At 34.9% G+C, this 15,538-nt stretch overlaps 2 non-coding genes across 2 annotated transcripts; both read left to right on the top strand.

The window, feature by feature from the left end:
• The first annotated feature begins 14,527 nt into the window (after positions 1-14,527).
• TRNAA-UGC lies at positions 14,528-14,600 on the top strand. Its single transcript has one exon. It is a non-coding gene; the product is annotated as a tRNA-Ala (tRNA).
• Positions 14,601-14,737: 137 nt separating this feature from the next.
• Positions 14,738-14,810, top strand: TRNAA-AGC. The gene has a single exon. It is a non-coding gene; the product is annotated as a tRNA-Ala (tRNA).
• Positions 14,811-15,538: the final 728 nt, after the last annotated feature.

The raw sequence follows: 15,538 nt of genomic DNA on the forward strand, positions 1-15,538 counted from the left end.
TTTTTTTTTTTTACAAATTAGGTGGAATGAACAAACAAAAATAATGAGTTTAAAATTACCAAACAAGATATCAATTTTCAAATGGAACGGAGACATAAGACCATTCGAAAAAAGAAAAGGACAAAAGAAAAATATTAAATACATTTTCAACTAATGCATTTGGTTGAGAGATATTATGGCCAATATAAGAAAAATATAGCATTAACTAATTTTCATGGACACATATGGATCCTTAGCATACTAAAATGACGGTTATTATTGGTAGCAAACCAATAACAATTCATATCAGCAAAATCTTCCAGTTGATAATTAGGCCAAAGAAAGAACTTGAATTTATTTTTATATCTATCAACATGTTTGCTACTTTTATCTAAAACTTGATCATGAGTATTTCTTATTTGCATTGTAAAATTATGTATTTCTATGATATCATTTCTATTTCTAGAATTGAAACAAAAAAATGTGGATAAATTTCAAATATTGAGGCGCATAAAAGATATGGACCAGCAACTAAAAATGATAGATCCACTACAAGGCATTTGGTCTAGTGGTATGATTCTCACTTCGGGTGCGAGAGGTCTCGAGTTTGATTCTCAAAATGCCCCCAACAATTATATCAAATTGAAGCATGCAATATAATAGATTTGAAATAGGTTTTTTAAACCTTGAACCAAGAAGTAATTCAGATGGATATTTGGAAAGAAAAAAAAAAGGAAGCTAAGGAAGCTATATTTAATTATAATTTACGAGTGTCTTTATAACATGTTAATTAAAGAGGAAACAACGAGAATAAACAAACAAAGGAATGTATGTATGATTCTCTTCAAATTTGACATAAAGACTTACTTTTTCGGGACTTGGACCATAAACATTGAACAATAACATTTAAAGAAGGCCGAGGTAGCATAATCATTCCATGAAGGCCGTGGTAGTCTTATAAAAGAAGATGAGGGTACCACTTTCAAATCATTGCATGAGGACTTGAGAAAGTTTTGTAAAAGAAGACGATGGTACCATTTTCTATTGCAGAATTTCTATGTGAATAGAGAATGAACCATATTCTTGGGAGATAAGATAGAGCCTCGAGCCTAACATCAAAGGCATTACACAAATTGTTCTATGATATTTTTTCTAGGAACTCTTTGTTATGTTGTCCGTTGAAGGTTTCAGGAAAGGGACACAGATTCTCTATTGCACTAATCTCCCAATAGAAGTTTTACCTAGGACATCTGTCGTCACAATTCTTTTAAGGAAGATGCGCCCAAATAACCAGTGAATAATAACATTTAAAGAAGTTTCAGAGAGTAAGAAGAGGATTGTGATAGAAGTTGCTCTAGGTAAAACTTCTTTAAATGTCTTAGCCAATCATGACCTCATAATGAGAAGTCTCTTGGACAATAATAGCATATGGACAACAAATGTCTTAGCCAATTGTGACGGTCATGATTGCTCAAGGCGTGTCGCCCAAATAATCGGTAAACAATAACATTGCCCAAATAACCGCCTTGGACAACAAATTGTTTACAAGAATTGTTGACACATGCAACATGCAACCACAGGCAACACGCCTTGGGAAATCATGACTGTGACATCTGCCCCCACACAATTTATTTGATGAGGCTGACTTTAGGTCTCTCAATGCGCTTCCAGCTGATCTCATAATGAGGAGTCTCTTCCAACCTACTAGGTGGTGTTGAAAATCACTTCTCAGTTTGTTGAGTATTCATGTCTTCTCTGTTCGTGTCTTTCCTACTTTCTTCCCTTGAAACTTTTTCTTATTTGTATGACGTCATACCACCTGCTTCTGCTTGATGTCTTCTTGGTCGAAACGTTCCAAGTTACTAACGTGGACAACAAGATTAGTCCGCATCCATAAGAGCAATTGGATTCTATATGATGTCTTCATAATCTTATGGATAATTTTAACTAGTCCATAGTATTTTCACACCAGTCTTTGGTTCTTGTTGCTTTGGACTCGAAGTTTATTTGAACTTAACTTATATGAACTCTTTATTTTTCTTGAAATTATTGTGGTTGACGCTTCCGACTGACCCTTCTCTTCATCCGTCTAGATGATATTTCTGTGTGAACATGTGTTGCTTCAGTGGTTTGTTTCTGTCTCCCTTCTTCAGTATCTGACCTTGTTTTTGTCTCTCCTGGTGGGGATAAATCCATTATCTGACCTTGTTTTGCGTCGTGGTGTTCATGTAGTGGCAACAAGGTTTCTATTGAGGTTGGCTCACTCGAGCTCCCCTTTTCAATTACAACAGTAGCAGCAAGCGTAGATTCATCATGGCTATGATTCTTTCTCAACTGTAGTATCGACATCATTTTCAACCCTCTTGGTTGATGGATGTTTTTCTGAATGATCATCGGGTTGGACTCCATTACCACTAGACATTTTGCTAGGGGCATGTAACTGACTTTGTGTTTCAGCAGGACGTTCATTCTTGACACGATGTCGAAGTCATCCATTTCAACTATCACTAAACAATTTGCCTAGTCAAAGGCTAAAGCTTGATTAGAGTTCTCATTGTGACTCTTAAGACAGGTAAAGCTTCCAATTTGATGGCGTTCATCTTTCCTGTATCTTGATGCCAAAGGATGTTAAAATATTTTGCATCGGTCTCCATCATGAGTTGTGGGTGGCTCTAGAGTTGACAATGGTGTTCCTTACTACTTTGTGCTTTACCCAAACCTCGACATACATAATATATATATATTCATTTAACTATAACACATATGGTCCATGGAAGAATTGTAGCTCTTATGCTCATTAATATTATAATGGCTACTACCTAAATTATAACCTAAAGTTGATAATTGATGTCCAAGTAGCCAACCCTAAATTTGTAATCATTGTGGAGTGATTGAAATTACAATGGAAGTAGTTTAAACTCCTAGTACCTTAAATGAAGTTGGTCTCTTCTAATAAAACACGAATTTCTCTTTAATATCATTAATACAATTATGCTTCATGAAACTAAAACTGCGTTCAATTTAACTCCATTTTATTGTCATCTTGACGTGTAGGATATATTGTTGATTTACCTTGATATTTCATATTAGTTAAGCTTTTTGCAAAATCACAATTAGACAACAACAAAGATGAACTTGGGCCTGTTTATTTTTTTAAAGAAAATTTCTTTCTCCATCTTATTTCTAATAACGCTGCAACTAAATTCATATTATGCTAAGAAACAAATTTTTGCAAGAAGTAAAATATTTAACTAAAATTTCATCTAAACAAATTTTATTGCCATACAACATAGATGACAATTATAGCCTTCAAACAAAAACTAGAGTAGTTGTGGTGAACCGGATAGAAACTCTAGTGTTCATCCATATTATAGAACCACTACCTAAATTATGACCTAAAAATTTGAAAACATAAGTTGTAGTTGAAAATTACATAAAACAATCCCCTGAATCCAAGAACTCGTGTCCAATTAGTAAATCCTAAAGATAGTAGCTAACATAGAGTAATTGAAGCTCCACACGAAGTAATTTAAAGTTCTAGCTACTTAACTAAAGTTTATCTCGTCTTTAATGAAGCATGAGTTGCACTTAAGTTCATGAAATGTTTATAGACTCCAACTCTTAGTACTATTAATGCAATTATATTTCATATGAGTTTGTCATAAATCAAACTATGGTACATTCAAGACAACTTCATTTTCTTGTCATACGACGCAAAATAGAAGAATTAAATCAAACAAATTGATGAACTGAGCTGAATAAATCCAACCCAACCAAATTGATTAGTTTGATTCATTTGTTGGGTTGTAGTTTATTTGATAACACTTGTATATTGGAACAATTCAATATTACATGCCTTACTTACAAGTAAAATACTAGACCATCAACTTTTTGTTTTATAGTCCAACAACCACTCAAGAAAATAGATTTCAAACTTGAGAGAAAAAAATATATTGAGTAGGAGTTAAAAATGTTGCATTTTTTTTAGAAAGGGCATTTGGTCTAGTGGTATGATTCTCGCTTATGGTGCGAGAGGTCCGGAGTTGAATTCTCGAAATGCCCCTATGTTCATTTCTTAAAAGATGAGCCTCACAGAAAGCAATTCAGCATCAACTAGTGATGATATGTCTCAAATGGAACTATCTAATAATAATTGCTCATGGATTTCATTAACAAAGAAAATAAATGAAATAATGATGATACATTCCATAAACAACTTAATATATAGCCCATAATAAGGGAATTTGGTCTAGTGGTATGATTCTTGTTTTCGGTGCAAGCGGTCTCAAGTTTGATTCTCGAAATGCCCCTCCAAAAGAAAAAAAATCAAAATGAATTATGCAAGATAATATCTCTCCTGACTTTAAAAAAACAAAAACTCACTGTGACATCTCCTAACTTTAAACTGCTAGTTGGTATCGTCACGTTCTCAACTAAATACATATATCGAGGCAAAATAGAAAAATTAAATCAATCAATCCAACCAAAATTCATTAGTTTGTTTCTTTTGTTGGGTTGTTGGTTTATTTGATAACCCTTGTATATTATAACAATTCAACTTTTCGTTTTATAGCCCTCCAACTACTAAGAGAAAAATATATTTGAGTAGAAGCTAAAAATATTGGGTGTTCAAGAAAAGGCATTTGGTTTAGTAGTATGATTCTCACGGGGTGCAAGAGGTTTTGAGTTCAATTCTTGAAATGCCCCTATGTCTAAATCTCTTCTTATCTAAGGACTTCATATTCGAAATCAACCTAACTTCATATTCGACATTTTATACTTACCACCATGCTCTTAATACTCATAGTCTTTCTTAACATCCACGATATATGTCTTTTAATACTTGTGTACTCCACGATATATGTCTCAAATGGAACTATCAATTTTTTACACTACTAATTATCTTTTTTAGAACATAACTTTTATTCTTTTTACACTACTTCTATTCTTTTTTCTTCTCTCTACAGTAATAAGCAAGTGCTACAAGTTAGTGTATTATCGTTTAATGATAATGCTCTTTTAATACTTGTGTTCCACGATATATGTCTCAAATGGAACTATCAAATTTTTACACTACTAATTATCTTTTTTAGAACATAACTTTTATTCTTTTTACACTACTTCTATTCTTTTTTCTTCTCTCTCTACAGTAATAAGCAAGTGCTACAAGTTAGTGTATTATCGTTTAATGATAATGCTCTTTTAATACTTGTGTACATAAATTAAACTATCAAATTTTTACACTACTTCTATTCTTTTTTCTTCTCTCTATAGTAATTATCTTTCTACAGTAATTATCTTTTTACACTACTTCTATTCTTTTTTCTTCTCTCTACCGTAATTATCGTAAACCCTATGTAAATAATTTAACAGCGGTCTAGATCTAAAAGATATAATAATAATTGCTCATGGATTTCATTAACAAAGAAAATAAATGAAATAATGATGATACATTCCATAAACAACTTAATATATGGTCCATTATAAGGGCATTTGTTATAGTGGTATGATTCTTGCTTTGAGTGCAAGAGGTCTCGAGTTCAATTCTCTAAATGCCCATCCAAAAGAAAACAAAGCACAATTTTCAAAGGAAAAAAAACAAAAAAAAATAAAATAGTGGTATGATTATTGTTTTGGGTGTGAGGACTATAATGGCATTTGGTCTAAGTGGTATGATTATTGTTTTGGGTGTGAGAGAGGTCTCAAGTTCGATTCTCAAAATACCCCCAACAATATTATATCAAAATGAATTAAGCAAGATAATATGATTTAAAATGTGATTTTTAAACATTGAACCAAGAACATGAGAATAGAGAATGAAACATATTCTTGGAAGAATAAAGATCGTCTCGAGCCCGACTTCAAAAAGAGCATTACACAAATTGTTCATTCTTTCTAGGAACTTTTCATAATCGATGAAGAAGTTTCAGAGAGCCATAGGTTCGAATCCTGTCACCTTGATGTGGTATTCTCAGGGGCCGAAGTGCAAAGCCCCATAGCCTATCCGTGGTCAGGAAGGCGGGCGAACCGCGCACACTGAAAAAAAAAAAGATCTCCTTTTCTATCACACGTAGAATTGTCATTCTTTTGTCTTTTGAAACCCCTTACCTTATCAGTCATCAGGCAGGTTTTTTGTATCATATATCGAGATAATTATTATGAAAAAGCTATTCCACTAGTGTGACTTAGATACCCTTTCTTTGTAGTATCAGTCATGCTATTTGAATAGCTTGAAGTCATCATAGCCTCTCCACCGGTTCCAAAGACTCCTTCGACATCAATGTGCTCCAATGAAAGAGATCAGACCCTTTCCTGAACTAGAACCGGGCACAAAACGCTGAGGAAAAAGTTGAAAGCGAGCTCTTTTCACGTATACGCAATCTCAAAACCCAATTAGCTCACGGACTGTCTCCTCAACCCTGGCGAGTATGAGTGCTTGGTAAGAGAGAATGTCGAATGAGAAAGACATGCGATTACAGCAACATTCGCAACTACCAAAGTGCACTAAACCTAGTAGAGATCTTCGACCTAACGATAATGGAACTTCAAGCCAATTTAATCAATCCGCTTTGTACCTTATTGTTGACCGAATCGGATGCATGCCAGGCCTAAATTGTCTCTCAGTCACCCAGACAGGAAAGGAAGATCAGATCCAAAGTTTACGAATCGAAGAGAAAGTGGATATGAGTTCTACACGCTTTCATTTTCAAAAGCTTCGCTTGCCTACAGTACTTTATTCAGGATCTGAATTCCTTGATCATTTCCTTGGCGAGTAACACAAATGAAATCGTTTCCCTGACCGCCCATCTTCTGAGTCCATTCTTGTCTTGTTGGTTTGTTGTACTATTCTATACCTCTCTTGATTGATAGAAAGACGTTCGGGAGCTAGGAGGGCCTACTGTGAGGGAACTTTCCTTTTCACGGTAGGCAAAGGTAAAGCGGGAGCTGTATATGTCCACAGTGATCAAGGCAGAGCGACTCCTTCTTTAGAGAGGTTGGTTTTATCGAAACAGTTAGATCCGCTTTCATTAAAGAAAAAATAGGAGCTCTTGGTTTGGCCGATTTCAATTCGTATGACAATGCGGACTCGACTCAGGATGAGGATTCTGCTTTTCATACTGCTACTATGAGCCGAAAGAGCTGGTAAGCTATCTCGCTAAACGAAAGGAAAGAGCACGTACGGGTTGACCTTGTTACAAGGGCGGGGGCCAGCCAAAGAAGGTCAGTCGGACTAAGTTAGAACCCTTGATCCGGATTAGCTAGGTTCTTCCATGCGAGAATGTATGCGTATCGGTATCCTCTTTAGGACCGGTTGCTTCCTCTTTTTGTTTATACGTTTGGAGAAACCTGCTAAGCCCACCTTTCTTACCAGGTGTGATTCAATCTTTCAGCTCAAACTTTTCTATCGTCTGACGAAAAAAGTAGGAGTACGACTACCTTTTCCTTTTCTTGCTCGAGCCAAGGGATCATTCAGTTTCTACCAAAAGGTTCGCTATCTATTAGTTGTCATAAACGAATGTATTTCTCATTTCATGTTAGCTCCTCCAAGAGCTTCCTGGTCCTTAGTAGACGAAACCTTGGACTTCTATCGGACTTATAGCATTTCCTTGTGAGCTTGTCGTTGAGGGTTGGCCTTACAGGAGATCGAGCAGCCTTTCTTTCCCTACCTGATATGCTTTCCCGCTTATCGTGCAACTAGCTAACTAGCCAAAGAGAGAGGAAGAGGGATCATGTCAATCAATTTGTATGTGCATTTTGTCCGTCCTATACTTGCCTGCTTAGCTTTCTTAGCCAACATCTCCAGTTTTTCCCAAACCAAGAGGTCCTGCTTATCCATACCCAAGAGTCACACTTTCAGCCGAAAGACTTATTTTTTTCATAAAGTCGGATCATAGATCAAGAAAGAATGAAGCTGCTTACAGGGACGGTTACGCGATACATCTTTTCATACTCGCCTTTTCATTAACCCTGCTATCAACCTAGCCATTCTCGCTTGTTGCTTTAAGGGGTCTCCCCACTGTAGATTACTCGGATTGGTTCTTGCGTCCCTGTGCCAAAAAGGATGGGCGAGTTTGGTTTGAGTGTTCATCGATTGGGTGGATCCATATGCTCCGGGGGGGTGAGACGAGGTGTAGCGCAGTCTGGTCAGCGCATCTGTTTTAGGTATGTTATTCGCTAAAGCTTTTAGAAAAGAGGGTACAAATTTTCTACATAGATCATCTGTGGTCACAATCCTTTTAAGGAAGATGCTCCAAAATAATCGGTGAACAATAGCCTTTAAAGAAGTTTCAGAGAGCAAGAAGAGGCAGAATAGAGAATAGGAGTGAGTCATGCAAGGAAGAAGGAACTAGTAGGTTTAATTTGGGTTCGTTTGAACTAAAAAACGAACCAAAATTTTTCAAACGAACCCAAATTTAAGACTCACTAGCCCAAAGTCCATATGTGATTAAAAAACAAACCTTCCGTGGCCTAGCCCTTATTCGAAGTCCGCATCCAACCATTTCTTTTTCAACCTACACGTATTCTCCAGGTCAAACTCACGTAACTAGTCACAAGATGCGGCCCACAACTGAACGATGACAAGTGTCACAATCGCACTCTTGTAGTAGTGAGACAATGATTATGTGACAATTGTTCTAATCCAATGAACAAGTCAACCATGCAAAATTAAGATTGAACGAACAATAGCAGTGTATGCTCGAATCACGTTTAGAAGAAATATTTTAGAAAACGTGAGCGAGGAAATACGTTAAAAACAATTTCAAATAAAGCAATGTTATAAGCTACAAGTGAAGAAACAACAATTGGTCACGTTCTCCTATAGTACATTTTGGGACATTTTAGTCCTGATGGGTGTAGATATGATTTTGAGGACTAATCATACACCCCGTATTGGCACAACAATAATAGTAAAGGCCTATCTAAAATGAAAGCAAGTAAAAGGGGTTTGGAATGAGCATGCCACCATGAACCACAAATCGTTTACAAGAATAGTTGAGACATCTAACATGCATCCACAGGAAACACGCCTTAGCCAATCATGACTGTGACATCTGCCCTTATACAATTTGTCAATATCTCTATCAACCGGCTCTTCATAAACTCAACGTTGTAGGATGAGGCTAACTTTAGGTCTCGCGACGCACTTCTAGCTGATCTCAGTATTGAGGAGTCTTTTCCAACCTACTAGGAGCTGTTGAAAATCACTTCTCGGTTTGTTAACTCTTCAAGTCTTCTCTGTTGGTATCTTTCCTACTTTCTTCGCTTGAAACAATTTTTTCTTTGCATGACGTTATACCACCTGCTTTTACTTGATGTTTTCTTTGTCGGAATAATAACGTTTCAAGTTACTGACATGGACAACAGGGTTAGTCTGTATCCATAGGAGCAATTGGATCCTATATGATGTCTTTCTAATCTTATGGACAACTTTGACTAGTCCATAGAATTTTCGAACCAGTCTTTGGTTCTCGTTGCTTTGAACTCAAAGTTGATCTGACCTTAACTTATCATAACTCTCTATTTGCTTTGAAATTAACGTGGTCGACCCTTCTCTTCATCCGTCTGGATGGTATTTCTGCGTGAACATGTGTTGCTTTAGTGGTTTATTTTTGTCTCCCTTCTTCAGTAGAGGTGTTGGCTTGGTGTCTTTGCCAAGCATTTGAGTGATCACAGACACGAGCCTTTGTAGGTCAAATAAACCCGACTGTGAACATGCCATTTTGCTATTTGTAGAATTCAACTAGCTCAAGCTGAGCTGTATGACATCTATTTGTGGTAGGTGACATAAAACTAATCTTGTGATTTATCTCTCTTGGTGGGGTTAAACCCAATATCTGACCTTCTTGTTTTAGGTGATGGTGTTCATGTAGTGGCAATAAAGTTTTTGTTGAGGTTGACACACTTGATCTCCCCCTTTTCAAATACAACAATGGCAGCAAGTGTAGATTCATCATGGCTAAGATTCTTTCTAAATTGTACTATCGTCATCATTTTCACCCCTCTTGGTTGATGGATGTTTATCTGAATGATCGTTGGGTTAGACTCCGTTACTACTAGACATTTTGCTAGGGACATGTAAATGACTTTGTGTTTTAGCAGGATGTCAATCCCTGACTATTTGGGATCTAGAATGTTGGATATGAAGGCTGAAGATTTATAGTAAAAATCTGATAGAGAAATATATACTAAATAATTATATATAGTAGGCGGTTACATATAGTGAAGCTATATATAATAAACTGAAATAATATGTATACCCATTAGTCAGTGCTTCCTAAATGTACATTTCTCATTCTCCATATCCTCTCTTTGCATACCTAAAGTCATTAATACAAAACCATTGGTAAATATTTCATCTTACATTTTCTCTATCATGTTCTTTGTGTTCATTTAGATCAAGTGTGTGCGCTATTGTGTGATTCTAATAACAAGTATCAGAGCGAGGAGAGATTCACCACGATCTGTGAAGATGGAAAGTTCAAAGACTGGAATTGAAAAGTTTGATGGATTTGATATCAGTTTCTAGAAGATGCAGATTTAAGATTATCTATACGAGAAAGATATTCAGGAACCCATTTTGAGGGTGAAGCTGGATACCATGACCACGGAGGAGTGGAAGCTGAAGGATTGTCACGTCGTAGGGTTAATTTGGTTGACGCTGCCAGGGAACCAAAGAAATTGCGATTCGCGGGGACCATCTCCAGTTTCTTCATTTCTAGTACCAAAATTTCATGGATAGATGTTTCGCACTGTGCAACGGCAACTCTCTGTTTTCCTATGGCTAGTCAGATATCTCATGACCACTCTTTTCATCCTCACCATATCTAGACACTATAACGTTGATCCACTATTGTCTTATATAGTTAACGTTCACTCTTTAACGTTCAGGGACATTTTATAACTACCACGAAAATCAAAACATATAATAAATTCATACAAGTTTTACAACATATCATATACTACAAAATAGGGTTAGACTGCTTACTTGGTCGCGGAGAGACGTGACATCAAGCTGAGTCATAGATATATACGACTCTTTATCTTATGAAAAAATCTATATAATTTAAAATCTGGCTGCTCTGGTACCAATGTGTCACAACCCAAATTTCAAGGGTTCAAAACTCAAATAGAAACTAAAATTGAGAGTGAAAACAAATAAAAATAAAAGTAAATTAATATAAAATAAGAAAATGTTGTAAAATTAAAATGAGATTGAGAAAACAACACAACATTAAATATAAAATTAAATTAAATTATAAGACGGTGTTGTTCAAATTTATCCAAACATAAAAACAAATTTGTTTGGGATACAATTACAAAAAAAAAAAAAAAAATTAAAAAAAAAAAAAAAAAAGTACAAAAAGACTCCAACACAAAGACAGACTAACACTACATAACAACCCCATCTGTGAGTGTACAACCTTTGAAGGCTCCTTCATCTCAACCGTAAGTTCTATTACGAACCCATAAAAAATAATCACACCTATGACCGCATCTCCTGACTTTAAACTGCTAGTCTAAACATGGTTTCGTCATGAAAGTTTTAGAGATAAATCTATCTTTACAAAAATATTTTTCTCTTAATTTATAATTAGTCATAAAAATAAATAATTAGGTACAAATTTGGTCTAGAATTCAAAACTTTCAAATAAGAAATAATTAGGTACAAATTTGGTCTAGAATTCAAAACTTTCAAATCTTACTGTTCCTCAGCCAAATTCAAATCCAGATTCTTGAACTCCTAGTACCTTAAATAAAGTTGGTATCCTCTAATAAAACAGGAATTTCTCTTAAGATCATTAAATTCTTAGATTCCAGACTCAATATCAATAACACAATTATGTTTTATCTTGAACACGCCAAACATGAAACTAAAGTTCGTTCAATTTAACTCCATTTTATTGCCATCTTGAATGATGTGTAGGGTATATTCTTGATTTAAAAGTTTTTGTGACATGATAGTTCATATTAGTTAAGCTTTTTGCAAAATCACAAGTTAAAAGACAACAACGATGAACCTAGGTCTATTAGTCAATTCAAAGACAATTTCTTTCTCCATCTTATCGATAATAATAGTTCAACTAAACCCATATTATGCAAAGAAACAAGTTTACGACTCATAAAAACAACTACCTAAATTATGTCCTAAAAATTTGAAAACATAAGTTGTAGTTGATAATTACACAAAAATTTCCCTAAATCCATGAATTCTTGTCCAATTAGTCAATCCTAAAGATTGTAACTAGCATATAGTAATTGAAGCTCCACATGAAGCAATTTAAAGTTTCCCTACATAACTAAAGTTCATCTCATCTTTAATGAAGCATGAATTGCACTGAAGTTCATGAAATGCTTATAGACTCCAACTCTGAGTACTATTAATGCAATTATGTTTCATATGAGTTTGTCATAAATGAAACTAAGGTGCATTCAATACAACTTTATTTTCTTGTCATACGAGGCAAAATAGAAAAATTAAATCAAACAAACTGATGAGCTGATCCGAATCAATCCAACCAAAATTGATTAGTTTGTTTCTTTTGTTGAGTTGTTGGTTTATTTGATAACCCTTGTATATTATAACAATTCAACTTTTCGTTTTATAGCCCTCCAACTACTAAGAGAAAAATATATTTGAGTAGAAGCTAAAAATATTGGGTGTTCAAGAAAAGGCATTTGGTTTAGTAGTATGATTCTCACGGGGTGCAAGAGGTTTTGAGTTCAATTCTTGAAATGCCCCTATGTCTAAATCTCTTCTTATCTAAGGACTTCATATTCGAAATCAACCTAACTTCATATTCGACATTTTATACTTACCACCATGCTCTTAATACTCATAGTCTTTCTTAACATCCCATCCCAAGGCTTCATACATACGTTTCAAGTGGTATAACAAGGGCATTTGGTCTAGTGGTATGAAAGACATTTACCAAGTAAATAAATACATTAAAATAACACAAGTGACACATATGTAAACTATGTTATTAATATTTTATTTCTATTACATCTTTCCTTATTTATGAAATAATGAGCGGAGATATTTTTCATTTTCACAATTACTCATGACGAGAGGTTTAGGATTTTTTAATGTAAGAATCGTGGGGATGTAGCTCAGATGGTAGAGCGCTCGCTTCCAATGTGGAAAGTATGGAGATCGATACCTTACATCTCCAAATGAATCGATCACTAAACTTATGAAATAATGAGCGGAGATATTTTTTCATTATCACTAAATATATTATTCCATCTTTCCTTATTTATGAAATAATGAGCGTAGATATTTTTTTCATTTTTACAATTATTGATGACGGAAGGTTTAGGGTTTTCTGATGTAAGAATTGTGGGGATGTAATTCAGATAGTAGAGCGCTCACTTCTGATGTGGAAAGTACGGGGTTGATACCTTGTATCTCCAAATGAATCGATCACTAAATATATTATTTCTTTTCAATTTTTTCTTATTTCCGACATAATGAGTAGGGATAGTTTTTCATGTCACTATTATTGATGACGAGACGTTTAAGATTTTATAACATAAGAATCGTGGGGATGTAGCTCAAATGGTAGACCGCTTGCTTTGCATGCGAGAGGTACGGGGATAGATACCACGCATCTCCAAAATAAAACTATGTTATTAAATATATTATTGAAAATTATTTCTTTTCAATTTTTCCTTATTCATGACAGGTTGAGTAGCGATATTTCTTCATTTTCACTATTATTGATGATGAAAAATTTAGGGTTTTGTGATGCAAGAATTGTGGGGATGTAGCTTCGCTTAGGATGCGAGAGGTACGGTTTAGCATACGAGAAGTACGAGGATCGATACCTCGCATCTCCAAAAGAAACTATTTATTATTAATATTTTATTTCTATTCAATATTTCCTTATTTATGACATAATATGCAGAGATACTTTTTCATTTTCACAATTATTGATGAAGGGACGTTTAGGGTTTTTTGATGTAAAATTGTGATGCGAGAGATACGGGGATAGTTTTTCATGCATCAACAAAGGAAACGATTACTAAGTATATTAGTTCTTTTAAATTTTTCCTTATTTACGACATAATGAGCGGGGATAGTTTTTCATTTTCAATATCATTGATGATGGGAAGTTTAGAGTTTTTTGATGTAAAATAGTGATGCGAGAGATACGGGGATCGATACCTCGTATCTCCAAAAGAAACTATTTGTTATTACTATTTTATTTCTATTCAATATTTCCTTATTTATGACATAATGAGTAGCGATATTTTTTCATTTTCACTATTATTCATGACGAGACGTTTAGGGTTTCGTGATGTAAAAATTGTAGAGATATAGCTTTAGATGGTAGAGCGCTCGCTTTGCATGCGAGTTGTACGGGGATTGATAACCCGCCTCTCCAAAAGAAAGTATTTAATTTGTTATTATATTTTTTCATTTTCACAATTATCGATGCCCCGCATCACCAAACCAAACTATTTGTTATTAATATTTTGATATTTTTTTATTTTCACTATTATTAATGATGGGACATTTAGGGATTTATGATGTAAAAATCACGGGGATGTAGCTCAGATGGTAGAGTGCTCGCTTTGCATGCGAGAGGTACGGGGATTGATACCCCGCATCTCCAAAAATAAGACTATCTAATACTAAATATATTATTTCTTTTCAATTTTTCCCTATTCATGACATGTTGGGTAGCAATATTTCTTCATTTTCACTATTATTGATGACGGGAAATTTAGGATTTTGTGATGCAAAAATTGTGGGGATGTAGCTCAGATGGTAGAGCGCTCGCTTAGCATGCGAGAGGTACGGGGATCGATACCCTGCATCTCCAAAAAGGAGAAATTATTTTTTTAAGTATGAATTAATTTAACATGTTATGTATAAGGTGGGTACGAGAGAGAAAAAGAAAAGATACTTATAAAAGGATTATTATATCATTATGGCTGAGTAATGTCCCACAAGCACATAGAGAGAGGACTTATTGTAAAGGAAATTTGATGAGGAATTTGATGAATTCCTTAAAAGAGATAAGAGCTTATACTACTCGTGGAAAGGGAATTGAGCTTATACTACTTGTAGTGGAAAGGGAATTTGATGAATTCCTTAAAAGAGATAAGAGCTTATACTACTTGTGGAAAGGGAATTGAGCTTATACTACTTGTAGTGGAAAGGGAATTTGATGAATTCCTTAAAAGAGATAAGAGCTTATACTACTTGTAGTGGAGAGGGAATTTGATAAATTCCTTAAAAGAGATAGTAGTTTATACTACTTGTGGAGGGGGAATTTGATGAATTCCTCAAAAGATAAGAGCTTATAGGATGGCGGTAGCGTCCCATGCATATGACGGAACTTCTTCACAATTGCAATATTTGACCAATGAATATTGTTGTCATTTGATGAACTACTTGTGGAGAGGGAAGAATTTGCTTATACTACGGAGAGGGAATTTGATGAATTCCTCAAAAGATAAGAGCTTATAGGATGGCGGTAGCGTCCCATGCATATGACGGAACTTCTTCACAATTGCAATATTTGACCAATGAATATTGTTGTCATTT

Source organism: Cucurbita moschata, unplaced genomic scaffold (assembly GCF_002738365.1).
Source record: "Cucurbita moschata cultivar Rifu unplaced genomic scaffold, Cmos_1.0 Cmo_Scf00110, whole genome shotgun sequence".
NCBI lineage: Eukaryota > Viridiplantae > Streptophyta > Magnoliopsida > Cucurbitales > Cucurbitaceae > Cucurbita > Cucurbita moschata.